At 37.8% G+C, this 17227-nt stretch overlaps 1 protein-coding gene and 70 non-coding genes across 71 annotated transcripts in view; all 71 read left to right on the top strand.

The window, feature by feature from the left end:
- LOC145254717 (uncharacterized) overlaps positions 1-17227 on the top strand; it is a 281182-nt gene that overhangs the window by 150777 nt on the left and 113178 nt on the right. The gene's annotated exons all lie outside the window — the stretch shown is intronic.
- Trnay-gua (transfer RNA tyrosine (anticodon GUA)) lies at positions 128-214 on the top strand. The gene is given in 2 exon segments: positions 128-164; positions 179-214. It is a non-coding gene; the product is annotated as a tRNA-Tyr (tRNA).
- Positions 351-437, top strand: Trnay-gua (transfer RNA tyrosine (anticodon GUA)). Its single transcript is given in 2 exon segments — positions 351-387; positions 402-437. It is a non-coding gene; the product is annotated as a tRNA-Tyr (tRNA).
- On the top strand, positions 574-660 carry Trnay-gua (transfer RNA tyrosine (anticodon GUA)). Its single transcript is given in 2 exon segments — positions 574-610; positions 625-660. It is a non-coding gene; the product is annotated as a tRNA-Tyr (tRNA).
- On the top strand, positions 797-883 carry Trnay-gua (transfer RNA tyrosine (anticodon GUA)). Its single transcript is given in 2 exon segments — positions 797-833; positions 848-883. It is a non-coding gene; the product is annotated as a tRNA-Tyr (tRNA).
- Positions 1020-1106, top strand: Trnay-gua (transfer RNA tyrosine (anticodon GUA)). Its single transcript is given in 2 exon segments — positions 1020-1056; positions 1071-1106. It is a non-coding gene; the product is annotated as a tRNA-Tyr (tRNA).
- Positions 1243-1329, top strand: Trnay-gua (transfer RNA tyrosine (anticodon GUA)). The gene is given in 2 exon segments: positions 1243-1279; positions 1294-1329. It is a non-coding gene; the product is annotated as a tRNA-Tyr (tRNA).
- Trnay-gua (transfer RNA tyrosine (anticodon GUA)) lies at positions 1466-1552 on the top strand. Its single transcript is given in 2 exon segments — positions 1466-1502; positions 1517-1552. It is a non-coding gene; the product is annotated as a tRNA-Tyr (tRNA).
- Trnah-gug (transfer RNA histidin (anticodon GUG)) lies at positions 1689-1775 on the top strand. Its single transcript is given in 2 exon segments — positions 1689-1725; positions 1740-1775. It is a non-coding gene; the product is annotated as a tRNA-His (tRNA).
- On the top strand, positions 1912-1998 carry Trnay-gua (transfer RNA tyrosine (anticodon GUA)). The gene is given in 2 exon segments: positions 1912-1948; positions 1963-1998. It is a non-coding gene; the product is annotated as a tRNA-Tyr (tRNA).
- On the top strand, positions 2136-2222 carry Trnay-gua (transfer RNA tyrosine (anticodon GUA)). The gene is given in 2 exon segments: positions 2136-2172; positions 2187-2222. It is a non-coding gene; the product is annotated as a tRNA-Tyr (tRNA).
- On the top strand, positions 2359-2445 carry Trnay-gua (transfer RNA tyrosine (anticodon GUA)). The gene is given in 2 exon segments: positions 2359-2395; positions 2410-2445. It is a non-coding gene; the product is annotated as a tRNA-Tyr (tRNA).
- Trnay-gua (transfer RNA tyrosine (anticodon GUA)) lies at positions 2582-2668 on the top strand. Its single transcript is given in 2 exon segments — positions 2582-2618; positions 2633-2668. It is a non-coding gene; the product is annotated as a tRNA-Tyr (tRNA).
- On the top strand, positions 2805-2891 carry Trnay-gua (transfer RNA tyrosine (anticodon GUA)). The gene is given in 2 exon segments: positions 2805-2841; positions 2856-2891. It is a non-coding gene; the product is annotated as a tRNA-Tyr (tRNA).
- Positions 3028-3114, top strand: Trnay-gua (transfer RNA tyrosine (anticodon GUA)). The gene is given in 2 exon segments: positions 3028-3064; positions 3079-3114. It is a non-coding gene; the product is annotated as a tRNA-Tyr (tRNA).
- On the top strand, positions 3251-3337 carry Trnay-gua (transfer RNA tyrosine (anticodon GUA)). Its single transcript is given in 2 exon segments — positions 3251-3287; positions 3302-3337. It is a non-coding gene; the product is annotated as a tRNA-Tyr (tRNA).
- Trnah-gug (transfer RNA histidin (anticodon GUG)) lies at positions 3474-3560 on the top strand. The gene is given in 2 exon segments: positions 3474-3510; positions 3525-3560. It is a non-coding gene; the product is annotated as a tRNA-His (tRNA).
- Positions 3697-3783, top strand: Trnay-gua (transfer RNA tyrosine (anticodon GUA)). Its single transcript is given in 2 exon segments — positions 3697-3733; positions 3748-3783. It is a non-coding gene; the product is annotated as a tRNA-Tyr (tRNA).
- Positions 3920-4006, top strand: Trnay-gua (transfer RNA tyrosine (anticodon GUA)). The gene is given in 2 exon segments: positions 3920-3956; positions 3971-4006. It is a non-coding gene; the product is annotated as a tRNA-Tyr (tRNA).
- On the top strand, positions 4143-4229 carry Trnay-gua (transfer RNA tyrosine (anticodon GUA)). The gene is given in 2 exon segments: positions 4143-4179; positions 4194-4229. It is a non-coding gene; the product is annotated as a tRNA-Tyr (tRNA).
- Positions 4366-4452, top strand: Trnay-gua (transfer RNA tyrosine (anticodon GUA)). Its single transcript is given in 2 exon segments — positions 4366-4402; positions 4417-4452. It is a non-coding gene; the product is annotated as a tRNA-Tyr (tRNA).
- On the top strand, positions 4589-4675 carry Trnay-gua (transfer RNA tyrosine (anticodon GUA)). Its single transcript is given in 2 exon segments — positions 4589-4625; positions 4640-4675. It is a non-coding gene; the product is annotated as a tRNA-Tyr (tRNA).
- Positions 4812-4898, top strand: Trnay-gua (transfer RNA tyrosine (anticodon GUA)). The gene is given in 2 exon segments: positions 4812-4848; positions 4863-4898. It is a non-coding gene; the product is annotated as a tRNA-Tyr (tRNA).
- On the top strand, positions 5035-5121 carry Trnay-gua (transfer RNA tyrosine (anticodon GUA)). Its single transcript is given in 2 exon segments — positions 5035-5071; positions 5086-5121. It is a non-coding gene; the product is annotated as a tRNA-Tyr (tRNA).
- Positions 5258-5344, top strand: Trnay-gua (transfer RNA tyrosine (anticodon GUA)). Its single transcript is given in 2 exon segments — positions 5258-5294; positions 5309-5344. It is a non-coding gene; the product is annotated as a tRNA-Tyr (tRNA).
- Trnay-gua (transfer RNA tyrosine (anticodon GUA)) lies at positions 5481-5567 on the top strand. The gene is given in 2 exon segments: positions 5481-5517; positions 5532-5567. It is a non-coding gene; the product is annotated as a tRNA-Tyr (tRNA).
- Trnay-gua (transfer RNA tyrosine (anticodon GUA)) lies at positions 5704-5790 on the top strand. Its single transcript is given in 2 exon segments — positions 5704-5740; positions 5755-5790. It is a non-coding gene; the product is annotated as a tRNA-Tyr (tRNA).
- On the top strand, positions 5927-6013 carry Trnay-gua (transfer RNA tyrosine (anticodon GUA)). The gene is given in 2 exon segments: positions 5927-5963; positions 5978-6013. It is a non-coding gene; the product is annotated as a tRNA-Tyr (tRNA).
- Trnay-gua (transfer RNA tyrosine (anticodon GUA)) lies at positions 6150-6236 on the top strand. Its single transcript is given in 2 exon segments — positions 6150-6186; positions 6201-6236. It is a non-coding gene; the product is annotated as a tRNA-Tyr (tRNA).
- On the top strand, positions 6373-6459 carry Trnay-gua (transfer RNA tyrosine (anticodon GUA)). Its single transcript is given in 2 exon segments — positions 6373-6409; positions 6424-6459. It is a non-coding gene; the product is annotated as a tRNA-Tyr (tRNA).
- Trnay-gua (transfer RNA tyrosine (anticodon GUA)) lies at positions 6596-6682 on the top strand. Its single transcript is given in 2 exon segments — positions 6596-6632; positions 6647-6682. It is a non-coding gene; the product is annotated as a tRNA-Tyr (tRNA).
- Positions 6819-6905, top strand: Trnay-gua (transfer RNA tyrosine (anticodon GUA)). The gene is given in 2 exon segments: positions 6819-6855; positions 6870-6905. It is a non-coding gene; the product is annotated as a tRNA-Tyr (tRNA).
- Trnay-gua (transfer RNA tyrosine (anticodon GUA)) lies at positions 7042-7128 on the top strand. Its single transcript is given in 2 exon segments — positions 7042-7078; positions 7093-7128. It is a non-coding gene; the product is annotated as a tRNA-Tyr (tRNA).
- Positions 7265-7351, top strand: Trnay-gua (transfer RNA tyrosine (anticodon GUA)). Its single transcript is given in 2 exon segments — positions 7265-7301; positions 7316-7351. It is a non-coding gene; the product is annotated as a tRNA-Tyr (tRNA).
- Positions 7489-7575, top strand: Trnay-gua (transfer RNA tyrosine (anticodon GUA)). The gene is given in 2 exon segments: positions 7489-7525; positions 7540-7575. It is a non-coding gene; the product is annotated as a tRNA-Tyr (tRNA).
- Positions 7712-7798, top strand: Trnay-gua (transfer RNA tyrosine (anticodon GUA)). The gene is given in 2 exon segments: positions 7712-7748; positions 7763-7798. It is a non-coding gene; the product is annotated as a tRNA-Tyr (tRNA).
- Trnay-gua (transfer RNA tyrosine (anticodon GUA)) lies at positions 7934-8020 on the top strand. The gene is given in 2 exon segments: positions 7934-7970; positions 7985-8020. It is a non-coding gene; the product is annotated as a tRNA-Tyr (tRNA).
- On the top strand, positions 8157-8243 carry Trnay-gua (transfer RNA tyrosine (anticodon GUA)). Its single transcript is given in 2 exon segments — positions 8157-8193; positions 8208-8243. It is a non-coding gene; the product is annotated as a tRNA-Tyr (tRNA).
- Positions 8380-8466, top strand: Trnay-gua (transfer RNA tyrosine (anticodon GUA)). Its single transcript is given in 2 exon segments — positions 8380-8416; positions 8431-8466. It is a non-coding gene; the product is annotated as a tRNA-Tyr (tRNA).
- Positions 8603-8689, top strand: Trnay-gua (transfer RNA tyrosine (anticodon GUA)). The gene is given in 2 exon segments: positions 8603-8639; positions 8654-8689. It is a non-coding gene; the product is annotated as a tRNA-Tyr (tRNA).
- Trnay-gua (transfer RNA tyrosine (anticodon GUA)) lies at positions 8826-8912 on the top strand. Its single transcript is given in 2 exon segments — positions 8826-8862; positions 8877-8912. It is a non-coding gene; the product is annotated as a tRNA-Tyr (tRNA).
- On the top strand, positions 9049-9135 carry Trnay-gua (transfer RNA tyrosine (anticodon GUA)). Its single transcript is given in 2 exon segments — positions 9049-9085; positions 9100-9135. It is a non-coding gene; the product is annotated as a tRNA-Tyr (tRNA).
- On the top strand, positions 9272-9358 carry Trnay-gua (transfer RNA tyrosine (anticodon GUA)). Its single transcript is given in 2 exon segments — positions 9272-9308; positions 9323-9358. It is a non-coding gene; the product is annotated as a tRNA-Tyr (tRNA).
- On the top strand, positions 9495-9581 carry Trnay-gua (transfer RNA tyrosine (anticodon GUA)). Its single transcript is given in 2 exon segments — positions 9495-9531; positions 9546-9581. It is a non-coding gene; the product is annotated as a tRNA-Tyr (tRNA).
- On the top strand, positions 9941-10027 carry Trnay-gua (transfer RNA tyrosine (anticodon GUA)). The gene is given in 2 exon segments: positions 9941-9977; positions 9992-10027. It is a non-coding gene; the product is annotated as a tRNA-Tyr (tRNA).
- On the top strand, positions 10164-10250 carry Trnay-gua (transfer RNA tyrosine (anticodon GUA)). The gene is given in 2 exon segments: positions 10164-10200; positions 10215-10250. It is a non-coding gene; the product is annotated as a tRNA-Tyr (tRNA).
- Positions 10387-10473, top strand: Trnay-gua (transfer RNA tyrosine (anticodon GUA)). The gene is given in 2 exon segments: positions 10387-10423; positions 10438-10473. It is a non-coding gene; the product is annotated as a tRNA-Tyr (tRNA).
- Positions 10610-10696, top strand: Trnay-gua (transfer RNA tyrosine (anticodon GUA)). Its single transcript is given in 2 exon segments — positions 10610-10646; positions 10661-10696. It is a non-coding gene; the product is annotated as a tRNA-Tyr (tRNA).
- On the top strand, positions 10833-10919 carry Trnay-gua (transfer RNA tyrosine (anticodon GUA)). Its single transcript is given in 2 exon segments — positions 10833-10869; positions 10884-10919. It is a non-coding gene; the product is annotated as a tRNA-Tyr (tRNA).
- Positions 11056-11142, top strand: Trnay-gua (transfer RNA tyrosine (anticodon GUA)). Its single transcript is given in 2 exon segments — positions 11056-11092; positions 11107-11142. It is a non-coding gene; the product is annotated as a tRNA-Tyr (tRNA).
- Positions 11492-11578, top strand: Trnay-gua (transfer RNA tyrosine (anticodon GUA)). Its single transcript is given in 2 exon segments — positions 11492-11528; positions 11543-11578. It is a non-coding gene; the product is annotated as a tRNA-Tyr (tRNA).
- Positions 11937-12023, top strand: Trnay-gua (transfer RNA tyrosine (anticodon GUA)). Its single transcript is given in 2 exon segments — positions 11937-11973; positions 11988-12023. It is a non-coding gene; the product is annotated as a tRNA-Tyr (tRNA).
- Positions 12155-12241, top strand: Trnay-gua (transfer RNA tyrosine (anticodon GUA)). Its single transcript is given in 2 exon segments — positions 12155-12191; positions 12206-12241. It is a non-coding gene; the product is annotated as a tRNA-Tyr (tRNA).
- Trnay-gua (transfer RNA tyrosine (anticodon GUA)) lies at positions 12600-12686 on the top strand. Its single transcript is given in 2 exon segments — positions 12600-12636; positions 12651-12686. It is a non-coding gene; the product is annotated as a tRNA-Tyr (tRNA).
- Positions 12818-12904, top strand: Trnay-gua (transfer RNA tyrosine (anticodon GUA)). Its single transcript is given in 2 exon segments — positions 12818-12854; positions 12869-12904. It is a non-coding gene; the product is annotated as a tRNA-Tyr (tRNA).
- Trnay-gua (transfer RNA tyrosine (anticodon GUA)) lies at positions 13041-13127 on the top strand. The gene is given in 2 exon segments: positions 13041-13077; positions 13092-13127. It is a non-coding gene; the product is annotated as a tRNA-Tyr (tRNA).
- Positions 13264-13350, top strand: Trnay-gua (transfer RNA tyrosine (anticodon GUA)). Its single transcript is given in 2 exon segments — positions 13264-13300; positions 13315-13350. It is a non-coding gene; the product is annotated as a tRNA-Tyr (tRNA).
- Positions 13486-13572, top strand: Trnay-gua (transfer RNA tyrosine (anticodon GUA)). The gene is given in 2 exon segments: positions 13486-13522; positions 13537-13572. It is a non-coding gene; the product is annotated as a tRNA-Tyr (tRNA).
- Positions 13932-14018, top strand: Trnay-gua (transfer RNA tyrosine (anticodon GUA)). Its single transcript is given in 2 exon segments — positions 13932-13968; positions 13983-14018. It is a non-coding gene; the product is annotated as a tRNA-Tyr (tRNA).
- Positions 14155-14241, top strand: Trnay-gua (transfer RNA tyrosine (anticodon GUA)). The gene is given in 2 exon segments: positions 14155-14191; positions 14206-14241. It is a non-coding gene; the product is annotated as a tRNA-Tyr (tRNA).
- Positions 14378-14464, top strand: Trnay-gua (transfer RNA tyrosine (anticodon GUA)). Its single transcript is given in 2 exon segments — positions 14378-14414; positions 14429-14464. It is a non-coding gene; the product is annotated as a tRNA-Tyr (tRNA).
- Trnay-gua (transfer RNA tyrosine (anticodon GUA)) lies at positions 14601-14687 on the top strand. Its single transcript is given in 2 exon segments — positions 14601-14637; positions 14652-14687. It is a non-coding gene; the product is annotated as a tRNA-Tyr (tRNA).
- Trnay-gua (transfer RNA tyrosine (anticodon GUA)) lies at positions 14824-14910 on the top strand. The gene is given in 2 exon segments: positions 14824-14860; positions 14875-14910. It is a non-coding gene; the product is annotated as a tRNA-Tyr (tRNA).
- Positions 15047-15133, top strand: Trnay-gua (transfer RNA tyrosine (anticodon GUA)). The gene is given in 2 exon segments: positions 15047-15083; positions 15098-15133. It is a non-coding gene; the product is annotated as a tRNA-Tyr (tRNA).
- Trnay-gua (transfer RNA tyrosine (anticodon GUA)) lies at positions 15270-15356 on the top strand. Its single transcript is given in 2 exon segments — positions 15270-15306; positions 15321-15356. It is a non-coding gene; the product is annotated as a tRNA-Tyr (tRNA).
- On the top strand, positions 15493-15579 carry Trnay-gua (transfer RNA tyrosine (anticodon GUA)). The gene is given in 2 exon segments: positions 15493-15529; positions 15544-15579. It is a non-coding gene; the product is annotated as a tRNA-Tyr (tRNA).
- On the top strand, positions 15939-16025 carry Trnay-gua (transfer RNA tyrosine (anticodon GUA)). The gene is given in 2 exon segments: positions 15939-15975; positions 15990-16025. It is a non-coding gene; the product is annotated as a tRNA-Tyr (tRNA).
- Trnay-gua (transfer RNA tyrosine (anticodon GUA)) lies at positions 16157-16243 on the top strand. Its single transcript is given in 2 exon segments — positions 16157-16193; positions 16208-16243. It is a non-coding gene; the product is annotated as a tRNA-Tyr (tRNA).
- On the top strand, positions 16380-16466 carry Trnay-gua (transfer RNA tyrosine (anticodon GUA)). Its single transcript is given in 2 exon segments — positions 16380-16416; positions 16431-16466. It is a non-coding gene; the product is annotated as a tRNA-Tyr (tRNA).
- On the top strand, positions 16603-16689 carry Trnay-gua (transfer RNA tyrosine (anticodon GUA)). The gene is given in 2 exon segments: positions 16603-16639; positions 16654-16689. It is a non-coding gene; the product is annotated as a tRNA-Tyr (tRNA).
- Trnay-gua (transfer RNA tyrosine (anticodon GUA)) lies at positions 16826-16912 on the top strand. The gene is given in 2 exon segments: positions 16826-16862; positions 16877-16912. It is a non-coding gene; the product is annotated as a tRNA-Tyr (tRNA).

Genomic DNA, 17227 nt, shown 5'->3' with positions numbered 1-17227 from the left:
TGGTTATTTATTCTTTTCTTGTTTTCATTCCTTTACGACATTTTCCGCTATTTCTCTCTTTTCTTGTTTACTATACAAAAGTTAAATTACTTAGATATTTGAAGAAAAGCAGCGCCGTCTATAGCTTCTCGCGATAGCTCAGTTGGTAGATCGGAGGACTGTAGTTGGTCTTACTGTTATCCTTAGGTCGATGGTTTGAATCCGTCTCGCGAGATTTTGTGTTTTGTTATTTATTCTTTTCTTGTTTTCATTCCTTTACGACATTTTCCGCTATTTCTCTCTTTTCTTGTTTACTATACACAAGTTAAATTACTTAGAAATGTAAAGAAAAGCAGCGCCGTCTATAGCTTCTCGCGATAGCTCAGTTGGTAGAGCGGAGGACTGTAGTTGGTCTTACTGTTATCCTTAGGTCGATGGTTCAAATCCGTCTCGCGAGATTTTGAGTTTGGTTATTTATTCTATTCTTGTTTTCATTCCTTTACGACATTTTCCGCTATTTCTCTCTTTTCTTGTTTACTATACACAAGTTAAATTACTTAGAAAGGTAAAGAAAAGCAGCGCCGTCTATAGCTTCTCGCGATAGCTCAGTTGGTAGAGCGGAGGTCTGTAGTTGGTCTTACTGTTATCCTTAGGTCGATGGTTCGAATCCGTCTCGCGAGATTTTGAGTTTGGTTATTTATTCTTTTCTTGTTTTCATTCCTTTACGACATTTTCCGCTATTTCTCTCTTTTCTTGTTTACTATACACAAGTTAAATTACTTAGAAATGTAAAGAAAAGCAGCGCCGTCTATAGCTTCTCGCGATAGCTCAGTTGGTAGAGCGGAGGACTGTAGTTGGTCTTACTGTTATCCTTAGGTCGATGGTTCGAATCCGTCTCGCGAGATTTTGAGTTTGGTTATTTATTCTATTCTTGTTTTCATTCCTTTACGACATTTTCCGCTATTTCTCTCTTTTCTTGTTTACTATACACAAGTTAAATTACTTACAAATTTGAAGAAAAGCAGCGCCGTCTATAGCTTCTCGCGATAGCTCAGTTGGTGGAGCGGAGGACTGTAGTTGATCTTACTGTTATCCTTAGGTCGATGGTTCGAATCCGTGTCGCGAGATTTTATGTTTGGTTATTTATTCTTTTCTTGTTTTCATTCCTTTACGACATTTTCCGCTATTTCTCTCTTTTCTTGTTTACTATACAAAAGTTAAATTACTTAGAAATTTGAAGAAAAGCAGCGCCGTCTATAGCTTCTCGCGATAGCTCAGTTGGTAGATCGGAGGACTGTAGTTGGTCTTACTGTTATCCTTAGGTCGATGGTTTGAATCCGTCTCGCGAGATTTTGTGTTTTGTTATTTATTCTTTTCTTGTTTTCATTCCTTTACGACATTTTCCGCTATTTCTGTCTTTTCTTGTTTACTATACAAAAGTTAAATTACTTAGAAATGTAAAGAAATGCAGCGTCGTCTATAGCTTCTTGCGATAGCTCAGTTGGTAGATCGGAGGACTGTAGTTGGTCTTACTGTTATCCTTAGGTCGATGGTTCGAATCCGTCTCGCGAGATTTTGTATTTGGTTATTTATTCTTTTCTTGTTTTCATTCCTTTACGACATTTTCCGCTATTTCTCTCTTTTCTTGTTTACTATACAAAAGTTAAATTACTTAGAAATTTGAAGAAAAGCAGCGCCGTCTATAGCTTCTCGCGATAGCTCAGTTGGTAGAGCGGAGGACTGTGGTTGGTCTTACTGTTATCCTTAGGTCGATGGTTCGAATCCGTCTCGCGAGATTTTGTGTTTGGTTATTTAATCTTTTCTTGTTTTCATTCCTTTACGACATTTTCCGCTATTTCTCTCTTTTTTTGTTTACTATACACAAGTTAAATTACTTAGAAATGTAAAGAAAAACAGCGTCGTCTATAGCTTCTCGCGATAGCTCAGTTGGTAGAGCGGAGGACTGTAGTTGGTCTTACTGTTATCCTTAGGTCGATGGTTCGAATCCGTCTCGCGAGATTTTGTGTTTGGTTATTTATTCTTTTCTTGTTTTCATTCCTTTACGACATTTTCCGCTATTTCTCTCTTTTTTTGTTTACTATACACAAGTTAAATTACTTAGAAATGTAAAAGAAAACCAGCGTCGTCTATAGCTTCTCGCGATAGCTCAGTTGGTAGAGCGGAGGACTGTAGTTGGTCTTACTGTTATCCTTAGGTCGATGGTTCAAATCCGTCTCGCGAGATTTTGAGTTTGGTTATTTATTCTATTCTTGTTTTCATTCCTTTACGACATTTTCCGCTATTTCTCTCTTTTCTTGTTTACTATACACAAGTTAAATTACTTAGAAATGTAAAGAAAAGCAGCGCCGTCTATAGCTTCTCGCGATAGCTCAGTTGGTAGAGCGGAGGACTGTAGTTGGTCTTACTGTTATCCTTAGGTCGATGGTTCGAATCCGTCTCGCGAGATTTTGAGTTTGGTTATTTATTCTTTTCTTGTTTTCATTCCTTTACGACATTTTCCGCTATTTCTCTCTTTTCTTGTTTACTATACACAAGTTAAATTACTTAGAAATGTAAAGAAAAGCAGCGCCGTCTATAGCTTCTCGCGATAGCTCAGTTGGTAGAGCGGAGGACTGTAGTTGGTCTTACTGTTATCCTTAGGTCGATGGTTCGAATCCGTCTCGCGAGATTTTGAGTTTGGTTATTTATTCTATTCTTGTTTTCATTCCTTTACGACATTTTCCGCTATTTCTCTCTTTTCTTGTTTACTATACACAAGTTAAATTACTTACAAATTTGAAGAAAAGCAGCGCCGTCTATAGCTTCTCGCGATAGCTCAGTTGGTAGAGCGGAGGACTGTAGTTGATCTTACTGTTATCCTTAGGTCGATGGTTCGAATCCGTGTCGCGAGATTTTGTGTTTGGTTATTTATTCTTTTCTTGTTTTCATTCCTTTACGACATTTTCCGCTATTTCTCTCTTTTCTTGTTTACTATACAAAAGTTAAATTACTTAGAAATTTGAAGAAAAGCAGCGCCGTCTATAGCTTCTCGCGATAGCTCAGTTGGTAGATCGGAGGACTGTAGTTGGTCTTACTGTTATCCTTAGGTCGATGGTTTGAATCCGTCTCGCGAGATTTTGTGTTTTGTTATTTATTCTTTTCTTGTTTTCATTCCTTTACGACATTTTCCGCTATTTCTCTCTTTTCTTGTTTACTATACAAAAGTTAAATTACTTAGAAATGTAAAGAAATGCAGCGTCGTCTATAGCTTCTTGCGATAGCTCAGTTGGTAGATCGGAGGACTGTAGTTGGTCTTACTGTTATCCTTAGGTCGATGGTTCGAATCCGTCTCGCGAGATTTTGTATTTGGTTATTTATTCTTTTCTTGTTTTCATTCCTTTACGACATTTTCCGCTATTTCTCTCTTTTCTTGTTTACTATACAAAAGTTAAATTACTTAGAAATTTGAAGAAAAGCAGCGCCGTCTATAGCTTCTCGCGATAGCTCAGTTGGTAGAGCGGAGGACTGTGGTTGGTCTTACTGTTATCCTTAGGTCGATGGTTCGAATCCGTCTCGCGAGATTTTGTGTTTGGTTATTTAATCTTTTCTTGTTTTCATTCCTTTACGACATTTTCCGCTATTTCTCTCTTTTTTTGTTTACTATACACAAGTTAAATTACTTAGAAATGTAAAGAAAAACAGCGTCGTCTATAGCTTCTCGCGATAGCTCAGTTGGTAGAGCGGAGGACTGTAGTTGGTCTTACTGTTATCCTTAGGTCGATGGTTCGAATCCGTCTCGCGAGATTTTGTGTTTGGTTATTTATTCTTTTCTTGTTTTCATTCTTTTACGACATTTTCCGCTATTTCTCTCTTTTCTTGTTTACTATACACAAGTTAAATTACTTAGAAATGTAAAGAAAAGCAGCGCCGTCTATAGCTTCTCGCGATAGCTCAGTTGGTAGAGCGAAGGACTGTAGTTGGTCTTACTGTTATCCTTAGGTCGATGGTTCGAATCCGTCTCGCGAGATTTTGTGTTTGGTTATTTATTGTTTTCTTGTTTTCATTCCTTTACGACATTTTCCGCTATTTCTCTCTTTTCTTGTTTACTATACACAAGTTAAATTACTTAGAAATGTAAAGAAAAACAGCGTCGTCTATAGCTTCTCGCGATAGCTCTATTGGTAGAGCGGAGGACTGTAGTTGGTCTTACTGTTATCCTTAGGTCGATGGTTCGAATCCGTCTCGCGAGATTTTGTGTTTGGTTATTTATTGTTTTCTTGTTTTTATTCCTTTACGACATTTTCCGCTATTTCTCTCTTTTTTTGTTTACTATACACAAGTTAAATTACTTAGAAATGTAAAGAAAAACAGCGTCGTCTATAGCTTCTCGCGATAGCTCAGTTGGTAGAGCGGAGGACTGTAGTTGGTCTTACTGTTATCCTTAGGTCGATGGTTCGAATCCGTCTCGCGAGATTTTGTGTTTGGTTATTTATTCTTTTCTTGTTTTCATTCCTTTACGACATTTTCCGCTATTTCTCTCTTTTCTTGTTTACTATACACAAGTTAAATTACTTAGAAATTTGAAGAAAAGCAGCGCCGTCTATAGCTTCTCGCGATAGCTCAGTTGGTCGAGCGGAGGACTGTAGTTGGTCTTACTGTTATCCTTAGGTCGATGGTTCGAATCCGTCTCGCGAGATTTTGTGTTTGGTTATTTATTCTTTTCTTGTTTTAATTCCTTTACGACATTTTCCGCTATTTCTCTCTTTTTTTGTTTACTATACACAAGTTAAATTACTTAGAAATGTAAAGGAAAACAGTGTCGTCTATAGCTTCTCGCGATAGCTCAGTTGGTAGAGCGGAGGACTGTAGTTGGTCTTACTGTTATCCTTAGGTCGATGGTTCGAATCCGTCTCGCGAGATTTTGTGTTTTGTTATTTATTGTTTTCTTGTTTTCATTCCTTTACGACATTTTCCGCTATTTCTCTCTTTTTTTGTTTACTATACACAAGTTAAATTACTTAGAAATGTAAAGAAAAACAGCGTCGTCTATAGCTTCTCGCGATAGCTCAGTTGGTAGAGCGGAGGACTGTAGTTGGTCTTACTGTTATCCTTAGGTCGATGGTTCGAATCCGTCTCGCGAGATTTTGTGTTTGGTTATTTATTCTTTTCTTGTTTTCATTCCTTTACGACATTTTCCGCTATTTCTCTCTTTTCTTGTTTACTATACACAAGTTAAATTACTTAGAAATTTGAAGAAAAGCAGCGCCGTCTATAGCTTCTCGCGATAGCTCAGTTGGTAGATCGGAGGACTGTAGTTGGTCTTACTGTTATCCTTAGGTCGATGGTTCGAATCCGTCTCGCGAGATTTTGTGTTTGGTTATTTATTCTTTTCTTGTTTTCATTCCTTTACGACATTTTCCGCTATTTCTCTCTTTTCTTGTTTACTATACACAAGTTATATTACTTAGAAATTTGAAGAAAAGCAGCGCCGTCTATAGCTTCTCGCGATAGCTCAGTTGGTAGAGCGGAGGACTGTAGTTGGTCTTACTGTTATCCTTAGGTCGATGGTTCGAATCCATCTTTCGAGATTTTGTGTTTGGTTATTTATTCTTTTCTTGTTTTCATTCCTTTACGACATTTTCCGCTATTTCTCTCTTTTCTTGTTTACTATACACAAGTTAAATTACTTAGAAATTTGAAGAAAAGCAGCGCCGTCTATAGCTTCTCGCGATAGCTCAGTTGGTAGAGCGGAGGACTGTAGTTGGTCTTACTGTTATCCTTAGGTCGATGGTTCGAATCCGTCTCGCGAGATTTTGTGTTTGGTTATTTATTCTTTTCTTGTTTTCATTCCTTTACGACATTTTCCGCTATTTCTCTCTTTTCTTGTTTACTATACACAAGTTATATTACTTAGAAATTTGAAGAAAAGCAGCGCCGTCTATAGCTTCTCGCGATAGCTCAGTTGGTAGAGCGGAGGACTGTAGTTGGTCTTACTGTTATCCTTAGGTCGATGGTTCGAATCCGTCTCGCGAGATTTTGTGTTTGGTTATTTATTCTTTTCTTGTTTTCATTCCTTTACGACATTTTCCGCTATTTCTCTCTTTTCTTGTTTACTATACACAAGTTAAATTACTTAGAAATTTGAAGAAAAGCAGCGCCGTCTATAGCTTCTCGCGATAGCTCAGTTGGTAGAGCGGAGGACTGTAGTCGGTCTTACTGTTATCCTTAGGTCGATGGTTCGAATCCGTCTCGCGAGAATTTGTGTTTGGTTATTTATTCTTTTCTTGTTTTCATTCCTTTACGACATTTTCCGCTATTTCTCTCTTTTCTTGTTTACTATACACAAGTTAAATTACTTAGAAATGTAAAGAAAAGCAGCGTCGTCTATAGCTTTTCGCGATAGCTCAGTTGGTAGAGCGGAGGACTGTAGTTGGTCTTACTGTTATCCTTAGGTCGATGGTTCGAATCCGTCTCGCGAGATTTTGTGTTTGGTTATTTATTCTTTTCTTGTTTTCATTCCTTTACGACATTTTCCGCTATTTCTCTCTTTTCTTGTTTACTATACAAAAGTTAAATTACTTAGAAATTTGAAGAAAAGCAGCGCCGTCTATAGCTTCTCGCGATAGCTCAGTTGGTAGAGCGGAGGACTGTAGTTGGTCTTACTGTTATCCTTAGGTCGATGGTTCGAATCCGTCTCGCGAGATTTTGTGTTTGGTTATTTATTCTTTTCTTGTTTTCATTCCTTTACGACATTTTCCGCTATTTCTCTCTTTTCTTGTTTACTATACAAAAGTTAAATTACTTAGAAATTTGAAGAAAAGCAGCGCCGTCTATAGCTTCTGGCGATAGCTCAGTTGGTAGAGCGGAGGACTGTAGTTGGTCTTACTGTTATCCGTAGGTCGATGGTTCGAATCCGTCTCGCGAGATTTTGTGTTTGGTTATTTATTATTTTCTTGTTTTCATTCCTTTACGACATTTTCCGCTATTTCTCTCTTTTCTTGTTTACTATACACAAGTTAAATTACTTAGAAATTTGAAGAAAAGCAGCGCCGTCTATAGCTTCTCGCGATAGCTCAGTTGGTAGAGCGGAGGACTGTAGTTGGTCTTACTGTTATCCTTAGGTCGATGGTTCGAATCCGTCTCGCGAGATTTTGTGTTTGGTTATTTATTGTTTTCTTGTTTTCATTCCTTTACGACATTTTCCGCTATTTCTCTCTTTTTTTGTTTACTATACACAAGTTAAATTACTTAGAAATGTAAAGAAAAACAGCGTCGTCTATAGCTTCTCGCGATAGCTCAGTTGGTAGAGCGGAGGACTGTAGTAGGTCTTACTGTTATCCTTAGGTCGATGGTTCGAATCCGTCTGGCGAGATTTTGTGTTTGGTTATTTATTCTTTTCTTGTTTTCATTCCTTTACGACATTTTCCGCTATTTCTCTCTTTTTTTGTTTACTATACACAAGTTAAATTACTTATAAAAGTTAAAGGAAAACAGTGTCGTCTATAGCTTCTCGCGATAGCTCAGTTGGTAGAGCGGAGGACTGTAGTTGGTCTTACTGTTATCCTTAGGTCGATGGTTCGAATCCGTCTCGCGAGATTTTGTGTTTGGTTATTTATTGTTTTCTTGATTTCATTCCTTTACGACATTTTCCGCTATTTCTCTCTTTTTTTGTTTACTATACACAAGTTAAATTACTTACAAATTTGAAGAAAAGCAGCGCCGTCTATAGCTTCTCGCGATAGCTCAGTTGGTAGATCGGAGGACTGTAGTTGGTCTTACTGTTATACTTAGGTCGATGGTTCGAATCCGTCTCGCGAGATTTTGTGTTTGGTTATTTATTCTTTTCTTGTTTTCATTCCTTTACGACATTTTCCGCTATTTCTCTCTTTTCTTGTTTCTATACACAAGTTAAATTACTTAGAAATTTGAAGAAAAGCAGCGCCGTCTATAGCTTCTCGCGATAGCTCAGTTGGTAGAGCGGAGAACTGTAGTTGGTCTTACTGTTATCCTTAGGTCGATGGTTCGAATCCGTCTCGCGAGATTTTGTGTTTGGTTATTTATTCTTTTCTTGTTTTCATTCCTTTACGACATTTTCCGCTATTTCTCTCTTTTCTTGTTTACTATACAAAAGTTAAATTACTTAGAAATGTAAAGAAAAGCAGCGTCGTCTATAGCTTCTTGCGATAGCTCAGTCGGTAGATCGGAGGACTGTAGTTGGTCTTACTGTTATCCTTAGGTCGATGGTTCGAATCCGTCTCGCGAGATTTTGTGTTTGGTTATTTATTCTTTTCTTGTTTTCATTCCTTTACGACATTTTCCGCTATTTCTCTCTTTTCTTGTTTACTATACACAAGTTAAATTACTTACAAATTTGAAGAAAAGCAGCGCCGTCTATAGCTTCTCGCGATAGCTCAGTTGGTAGATCGGAGGACTGTAGTTGGTCTTACTGTTATACTTAGGTCGATGGTTCGAATCCGTCTCGCGAGATTTTGTGTTTGGTTATTTATTCTTTTCTTGTTTTCATTCCTTTACGACATTTTCCGCTATTTCTCTCTTTTCTTGTTTACTATACACAAGTTAAATTACTTAGAAATGTGAAGAAAAGCAGCGCCGTCTATAGCTTCTCGCGATAGCTCCGTTGGTAGAGCGGAGGACTGTAGTTGGTCTTACTGTTATCCGTAGGTCGATGGTTCGAATCCGTCTCGCGAGATTTTGTGTTTGTTTATTTATTATTTTCTTGTTTTCATTCCTTTACGACATTTTCCGCTATTTCTCTCTTTTCTTGTTTACTATACACAAGTTAAATTACTTAGAAATTTGAAGAAAAGCAGCGCCGTCTATAGCTTCTCGCGATAGCTCAGTTGGTAGAGCGGAGGACTGTAGTTGGTCTTACTGTTATCCTTAGGTCGATGGTTCGAATCCGTCTCGCGAGATTTTGTGTTTGGTTATTTATTGTTTTCTTGTTTTCATTCCTTTACGACATTTTCCGCTATTTCTCTCTTTTTTTGTTTACTATACACAAGTTAAATTACTTAGAAATGTAAAGAAAAACAGCGTCGTCTATAGCTTCTCGCGATAGCTCAGTTGGTAGAGCGGAGGACTGTAGTAGGTCTTACTGTTATCCTTAGGTCGATGGTTCGTATCCGTCTCGCGAGATTTTGTGTTTGGTTATTTATTGTTTTCTTGTTTTCATTCCTTTACGATATTTTCCGCTATTTCTCTCTTTTTTTGTTTACTATACACAAGTTAAATTACTTACAAATTTGAAGAAAAGCAGCGCCGTCTATAGCTTCTCGCGATAGCTCAGTTGGTAGATCGGAGGACTGTAGTTGGTCTTACTGTTATCCTTAGGTCGATGGTTCGAATCCGTCTCGCGAGATTTTGTGTTTGGTTATTTATTCTTTTCTTGTTTTCATTCCTTTACGACATTTTCCGCTATTTCTCTCTTTTCTTGTTTACTATACACAAGTTAAATTACTTAGAAATTTGAAGAAAAGCAGCGCCGTCTATAGCTTCTCGCGATAGCTCAGTTGGTAGAGCGGAGGACTGTAGTTGGTCTTACTGTTATCCTTAGGTCGATGGTTCGAATCCGTCTCGCGAGATTTTGTGTTTGGTTATTTATTCTTTTCTTGTTTTCATTCCTTTACGACATTTTCCGCTATTTCTCTCTTTTCTTGTTTACTATACACAAGTTAAATTACTTACAAATTTGAAGAAAAGCAGCGCCGTCTATAGCTTCTCGCGATAGCTCAGTTATTAGATCGGAGGACTGTAGTTGGTCTTACTGTTATACTTAGGTCGATAGTTCGAATCCGTCTCGCGAGATTTTGTGTTTGGTTATTTATTCTTTTCTTGTTTTCATTCCTTTACGACATTTTCCGCTATTTCTCTCTTTTCTTGTTTACTATACACAAGTTAAATTACTTAGAAATGTGAAGAAAAGCAGCGCCGTCTATAGCTTCTCGCGATAGCTCAGTTGGTAGAGCGGAGGACTGTAGTTGGTCTTACTGTTATTCTTAGGTCGATGGTTCGAATCCGTCTCGCGAGATTTTGTGTTTGGTTATTTATTCTTTTCTTGTTTTCATTCCTTTACGACATTTTCCGCTATTTCTCTCTTTTCTTGTTTACTATACAAAAGTTAAATTACTTAGAAATGTAAAGACATGCAGCGTCGTCTATAGCTTCTTGCGATAGCTCAGTTGGTAGTGCGGAGGACTGTAGTTGGACTTACTGTTATCCTTAGGTCGATGGTTCGAATCCGTCTCGCGAGATTTTGTGTTTGGTTATTTATTCTTTTCTTGTTTTCATTCCTTTACGACATTTTCCGCTATTTCTCTCTTTTCTTGTTTACTATACACAAGTTAAATTACTTAGAAATTTGAAGAAAAGCAGCGCCGTCTATAGCTTCTCGCGATAGCTCAGTTGGTAGAGCGGAGGACTGTAGTTGGTCTTACTGTTATCCTTAGGTCGATGGTTCGAATCCGTCTGTCGAGATTTTGTGTTTGGTTATTTATTCTTTTCTTGTTTTCATTCCTTTACGACATTTTCCGCTATTTCTCTCTTTTCTTGTTTACTATACACAAGTTAAATTACTTAGAAATTTGAAGAAAAGCAGCGCCGTCTATAGCTTCTCGCGATAGCTCAGTTGGTAGAGCGGAGGACTGTAGTTGGTCTTACTGTTATCCTTAGGTCGATGGTTCGAATCCGTCTCGCGAGATTTTGTGTTTGGTTATTTATTCTTTTCTTGTTTTCATTCCTTTACGACATTTTCCGCTATTTCTCTCTTTTCTTGTTTACTATACAAAAGTTAAATTACTTAGAAATGTAAAGAAATGCAGCGTCGTCTATAGCTTCTTGCGATAGCTCAGTCGGTAGATCGGAGGACTGTAGTTGGTCTTACTGTTATCCTTAGGTCGATGGTTCGAATCCGTCTCGCGAGATTTTGTGTTTGGTTATTTATTCTTTTCTTGTTTTCATTCCTTTACGACATTTTCCGCTATTTCTCTCTTTTCTTGTTTACTATACAAAAGTTAAATTACTTAGAAATGTAAAGACATGCAGCGTCGTCTATAGCTTCTTGCGATAGCTCAGTTGGTAGTGCGGAGGACTGTAGTTGGTCTTACTGTTATCCTTAGGTCGATGGTTCGAATCCGTCTCGCGAGATTTTGTGTTTGGTTATTTATTCTTGTTTTCATTCCTTTACGACATTTTCCGCTATTTCTCTCTTTTCTTGTTTACTATACAAAAGTTAAATTACTTAGAAATGTAAAGACATGCAGCGTCGTCTATAGCTTCTTGCGATAGCTCAGTTGGTAGTACGGAGGACTGTAGTTGGTCTTACTGTTATCCTTAGGTCGATGGTTCGAATCCGTCTCGCGAGATTTTGTGTTTGGTTATTTATTCTTGTTTTCATTCCTTTACGACATTTTCCGCTATTTCTCTCTTTTCTTGTTTACTATACAAAAGTTAAATTACTTAGAAATGTAAAGACATGCAGCGTCGTCTATAGCTTCTTGCGATAGCTCAGTTGGTAGTGCGGAGGACTGTAGTTGGTCTTACTATTATCCTTAGGTCGATGGTTCGAATCCGTCTCGCGAGATTTTGTGTTTGGTTATTTATTCTTTTCTTGTTTTCATTCTTTTACGACATTTTTCGCTATTTCTCTCTTTTCTTGTTTACTATACACAAGTTAAATTACTTAGAAATGTAAAGAAAAGCAGTGCCGTCTATAGCTTCTCGCGATTGCTCAGTTGGTAGAGTGGAGGATAGTAGTTGATCTTACTGTTATCCTTAGGTCGATGGTTCGAATCCGTCTCGCGAGATTTTGTGTTTGATTATTTATTCTTTTCCTGTTTTCATTCCTTTACGACATTTTCCGCTATTTCTCCCTTTCTTGTTTACTATACACAAGTTAAATTACTTAGAAATGTAAAGAAAAGCAGCGCCGTCTATAGTTTCTCGCGATTGCTCAGTTGGTAGAGCGGAGGACTGTAGTTGGTCTTACTATTATCCTTAGGTCGATGGTTCGAATCCGTCTCGCGAGATTTTGTGTTTGGTTATTTATTCTTGTTTTCATTCCTTTACGACATTTTCCGCTATTTCTCTCTTTTCTTGTTTACTATACAAAAGTTAAATTACTTAGAAATGTTAAGAAAAGCAGCGCTGTCTATAGCTTCTCGCGATAGCTCAGTTGGTAGAGCGGAGGACTGTAGTTGGTCTTACTATTATCCTTAGGTCGATGGTTCGAATCCGTCTCGCGAGATTTTGTGTTTGGTTATTTATTCTTTTCTTGTTTTCATTCTTTTACGACATTTTTCGCTATTTCTCTCTTTTCTTGTTTACTATACACAAGTTAAATTACTTAGAAATGTAAAGAAAAGCAGTGCCGTCTATAGCTTCTCGCGATTGCTCAGTTGGTAGAGTGGAGGATAGTAGTTGATCTTACTGTTATCCTTAGGTCGATGGTTCGAATCCGTCTCGCGAGATTTTGTGTTCGATTATTTATTCTTTTCCTGTTTTCATTCCTTTACGACATTTTCCGCTATTTCTCCCTTTCTTGTTTACTATACACAAGTTAAATTACTTAGAAATGTAAAGAAAAGCAGCGCCGTCTATAGTTTCTCGCGATTGCTCAGTTGGTAGAGCGGAGGACTGTAGTTGGTCTTACTATTATCCTTAGGTCGATGGTTCGAATCCGTCTCGCGAGATTTTGTGTTTGGTTATTTATTCTTGTTTTCATTCCTTTACGACATTTTCCGCTATTTCTCTCTTTTCTTGTTTACTATACAAAAGTTAAATTACTTAGAAATGTAAAGAAAAGCAGCGTCGTCTATAGCTTCTCGCAATAGCCCAGTTGGTAGAGCGGAGGACTGTAGTTGGTCTTACTATTATCCTTAGGTCGATGGTTCGAATCCGTCTCGCGAGATTTTGTGTTTGGTTATTTATTCTTTTCTTGTTTTCATTCCTTTACGACATTTTCCGCTATTTCTCTCTTTTCTTGTTTACTATACACAAGTTAAATTACTTAGAAATGTAAAGAAAAGCAGCGCCGTCTATAGCTTCTCGCGATAGCTCAGTTGGTAGAGCGGAGGACTGTAGTTGGTCTTACTGTTATCCTTAGGTCGATGGTTCGAATCCGTCTCGCGAGATATTGTGTTTGGTTATTTAGTCTTTTCCTGTTTTCATTCCTTTACGTCATTTTCCGCTATTTCTCTCTTTTCTTGTTTACTATACACAAGTTAAATTACTTAGAAATTTGAAGAAAAGCAGCGTCGTCTATAGCTTCTCGCGATAGCTCAGTTGGTAGAGCGGAGGACTGTAGTTGGTCTTACTGTTATCCTTAGGTCGATGGTTCGAATCCGTCTCGCGAGATTTTGTGTTTGGTTATTTATTCTTTTCTTGTTTTCATTCCTTACGACATTTTCCGCGATTTCTCTCTTTTCTTGTGTACTATACACAAGTTAAATTACTTAGAAATTTGAAGAAAAGCAGCGCCGTCTATAGCTTCTCGCGATAGCTCAGTTGGTAGAGCGGAGGACTGTAGTTGGTCTTACTGTTATCCTTAGGTCGATGGTTCGAATCCGTCTCGCGAGATTTTGTGTGTGGTTTTTTTTTCTTTTCCTGTTTTCATTCCTTTACGACATTTTCCGCTATTTCTCTCTTTTCTTGTTTACTATACAAAAGTTAAATTACTTAGAAATTTGAAGAAAAGCAGCGCCGTCTATAGCTTCTCGCGATAGCTCAGTTGGTAGAGCGGAGGACTGTAGTTGGTCTTACTGTTATCCATAGGTCGATGGTTCGAATCCGTCTACCGAGATTTTGTGTTTGGTTATTTATTCTTTTCTTGTTTTCATTCCTTTACGACATTTTCCGCTATTTCTCTCTTTTCTTGTTTACTATACGAAAGTTAAATTACTTAGAAATTTGAAGAAAAGCAGCGGCGTCTATAGCTTCTCGCGATAGCTCAGTTGGTAGAGCGGAGGACTGTAGTTGGTCTTACTGTTATCCTTAGGTCGATGGTTCGAATCCGTCTCGCGAGATTTTGTGTTTGGTTATTTATTCTTTTCTTGTTTTCATTCCTTTACGACATTTTCCGCTATTTCTCTCTTTTCTTGTTTACTATACAAAAGTTAAATTACTTAGAAATTTTAAGAAAAGCAGCGGCGTCTATGGCTTCTCGCGATAGCTCAGTTGGTAGAGCGGAGGACTGTAGTTGGTCTTACTGTTATCCTTAGGTCGATGGTTCGAATCCGTCTCGCGAGATTTTGTGTTTGGTTATTTATTCTTTTCTTGTTTTCATTCCTTTACGACATTTTCCGCTATTTCTCTCTGTTCTTGTTTACTATACACAAGTTAAATTACTTAGAAATTTGAAGAAAAGCAGCGCCGTCTATAGCTTCTCGCGATAGCTCAGTTGGTAGAGCGGAGGACTGTAGTTGGTCTTACTGTTATCCTTAGGTCGATGGTTCGAATCCGTCTCGCGAGATTTTGTGTTTGGTTATTTATTCTTTTCTTGTTTTCATTCCTTTACGACATTTTCCGCTATTTCTCTCTTTTCTTGTTTACTATACACAAGTTTAATTACTTAGAAATGTAAAGAAAAGCAGTGCCGTCTATAGCTTCTCGCGATAGCTCAGTTTGTAGAGCGGAGGACTGTAGTTGGTCTTACTGTTATCCTTAGGTCGATGGTTCGAATCCGTCTCGCGAGATTTTGTATTTGGTTATTTATTCTTTTCTTGTTTTCATTCCTTTACGACATTTTCCGCTATTTCTCTCTATTCTTGTTTACTATACAAAAGTTAAATAACTTAGAAATTTGAAGAAAAGCAGCGTCGTCTCTAGCTTCTCGCGGTAGCTCAGTTGGTAGAGCGGAGGACTGTAGTTGGTCTTACTGTTATCCTTAGGTCGATGGTTCGAATCCGTCTCGCGAGATTTTGTGTTTGGTTATTTATTCTTTTCTTGTTTTCATTCCTTTACGACATTTTCCGCTATTTCTCTCTTTTCTTGTTTACTATACACAAGTTAAATTACTTAGAAATGTAAAGAAAAGCAGCGTCGTCTATAGCTTCTCGCGATAGCTCAGTTGGTAGAGCGGAGGACTGTAGTTGGTCTTACTGTTATCCTTAGGTCGATGGTTCGAATCCGTCTCGCGAGATTTTGTGTTTGGTTATTTATTCTTTTCCTGTTTTCATTCCTTTACGACATTTTCCGCTATTTCTCTCTTTCCTTGTTTACTATACACAAGTTAAATTACTTAGAAATATTAAGAAAAGCAGCGGCGTCTATAGCTTCTCGCGATAGCTCAGTTGGTAGAGCGGAGGACTGTAGTTGGTCTTACTGTTATCCTTAGGTCGATGGTTCGAATCCGTCTCGCGAGATTTTGTGTTTGGTTATTTATTCTTTTCTTGTTTTCATTCCTTTACGACATTTTCCGCTATTTCTCTCTTTTCTTGTTTACTATACAAAAGTTAAATTACTTAGAAATTTGAAGAAAAGCAGCGGCGTCTATAACTTCTCGCGATAGCTCAGTTGGTAGAGCGGAGGACTGTAGTTGGTCTTACTGTTATCCTTAGGTCGATGGTTCGAATCCGTCTCGCGAGATTTTGTGTTTGGTTATTTATTCTTTTCTTGTTTTCATTCCTTTACGACATTTTCCGCTATTTCTCTCTTTTCTTGTTTACTATACAAAAGTTAAATTACTTAGAAATTTGAAGAAAAGCAGCGCCGTCTATAGCTTCTCGCGATAGCTCAGTTGGTAGAGCGGAGGACTGTAGTTGGTCTTACTGTTATCCTTAGGTCGATTTTTCGAATCCGTCTCCCGAGATTTTGTGTTTGGTTATTTATTCTTTCCTTGTTTTCATTCCTTTACGACATTTTCCGCTATTTCTCTCTTTTCTTGTTTACTATACACAAGTTAAATTACTTAGAAATGTAAAGAAAAGCAGCATTGTCTATAGCTTCTCGCGATAGCTCAGTTGGTAGAGCGGAGGACTGTAGTTGGTCTTACTGTTATCCTTAGGTCGATGGTTCAAATCCGTCTCGCGAGATTTTGTGTTTGGTTATTTATTCTTGTTTTCATTCCTTTACGCCATTTTCCGCTATTTCTCTCTTTTCTTGTTTACTATACACAAGTTAAATTACTTAGAAATGTAAAGAAAAGCAGCGTCGTCTATAGCTTCTCGCGATAGCTCAGTTGGTAGAGCGGAGGACTGTAGTTGGTCTTACTGTTATCCTTAGGTCGATGGTTCGAATCCGTCTCGCGAGATTTTGTGTTTGGTTATTTATTCTTTTCTTGTTTTCATTCCTTTACGACATTTTCCGCTATTTCTCTCTTTTCTTGTTTACTATACAAAAGTTAAATTACTTAGAAATTTGAAGAAAAGCAGCGTCGTCTATAGCTTCTCGCGATAGCTCAGTTGGTAGAGCGGAGGACTGTAGTTGGTCTTACTGTTATCCTTAGGTCGATGGTTCGAATCCGTCTCGCGAGATTTTGTGTTTGGTTATTTATTCTTTTCTTGTTTTCATTCCTTGACGACATTTTCCGCTATTTCTCTCTTTTCATGTTTACTACACAAAAGTTAAATTACTTAGAAATTTGAAGAAAAGCAGCGTCGTCTATAGCTTCTCGCGATAGCTCAGTTTGTAGAGCGGAGGACTGTAGTTGGTCTTACTGTTATCCTTAGGTCGATGGTTCGAATCCGTCTCGCGAGAGGTTGTGTTTGGTTATTTATTCTTTTCTTGTTTTCATTCCTTTACGACATTTTCCGCTATTTCTCTCTTTTCTTGTTTACTATACAAAAGTTAAATTACTTAGAAATTTGAAGAAAAGCAGCGTCGTCTATAGCTTCTCGCGATAGCTCAGTTGGTAGAGCGGAGGACTGTAGTTGGTCTTACTGTTATCCTTAGGTCGATTTTTCGAATCCATCTCGCGAGATTTTGTGTTTGGTTATTTATTCTTTTCTTGTTTTCATTCCTTTACGACATTTTCCGCTATTTCTCTCTTTTCTTGTTTACTATACACAAGTTAAATTACTTAGAAATGTAAAGAAAAGCAGCGTCGTCTATAGCTTCTCGCGATAGCTCAGTTGGTAGAGCGGAGGACTGTAGTTGGTCTTACTGTTATCCTTAGATCGATTTTTCGAATCCATCTCGCGAGATTTTGTGTTTGGTTATTTATTCTTTTCTTGTTTTCATTCCTTTACGCCATTTTCCGCTATTTCTCTCTTTTCTTGTTTACTATACACAAGTT

This window comes from Euprymna scolopes, chromosome 30 (assembly GCF_053919585.1).
Source record: "Euprymna scolopes isolate OS-2025 chromosome 30, ASM5391958v1, whole genome shotgun sequence".
Classification (NCBI taxonomy): Eukaryota; Metazoa; Mollusca; class Cephalopoda; order Sepiida; family Sepiolidae; genus Euprymna; species Euprymna scolopes.
The sequence above is the reverse complement of the archived record's forward strand: the minus strand, read 5'-3'. Positions and strand labels throughout refer to the sequence as shown.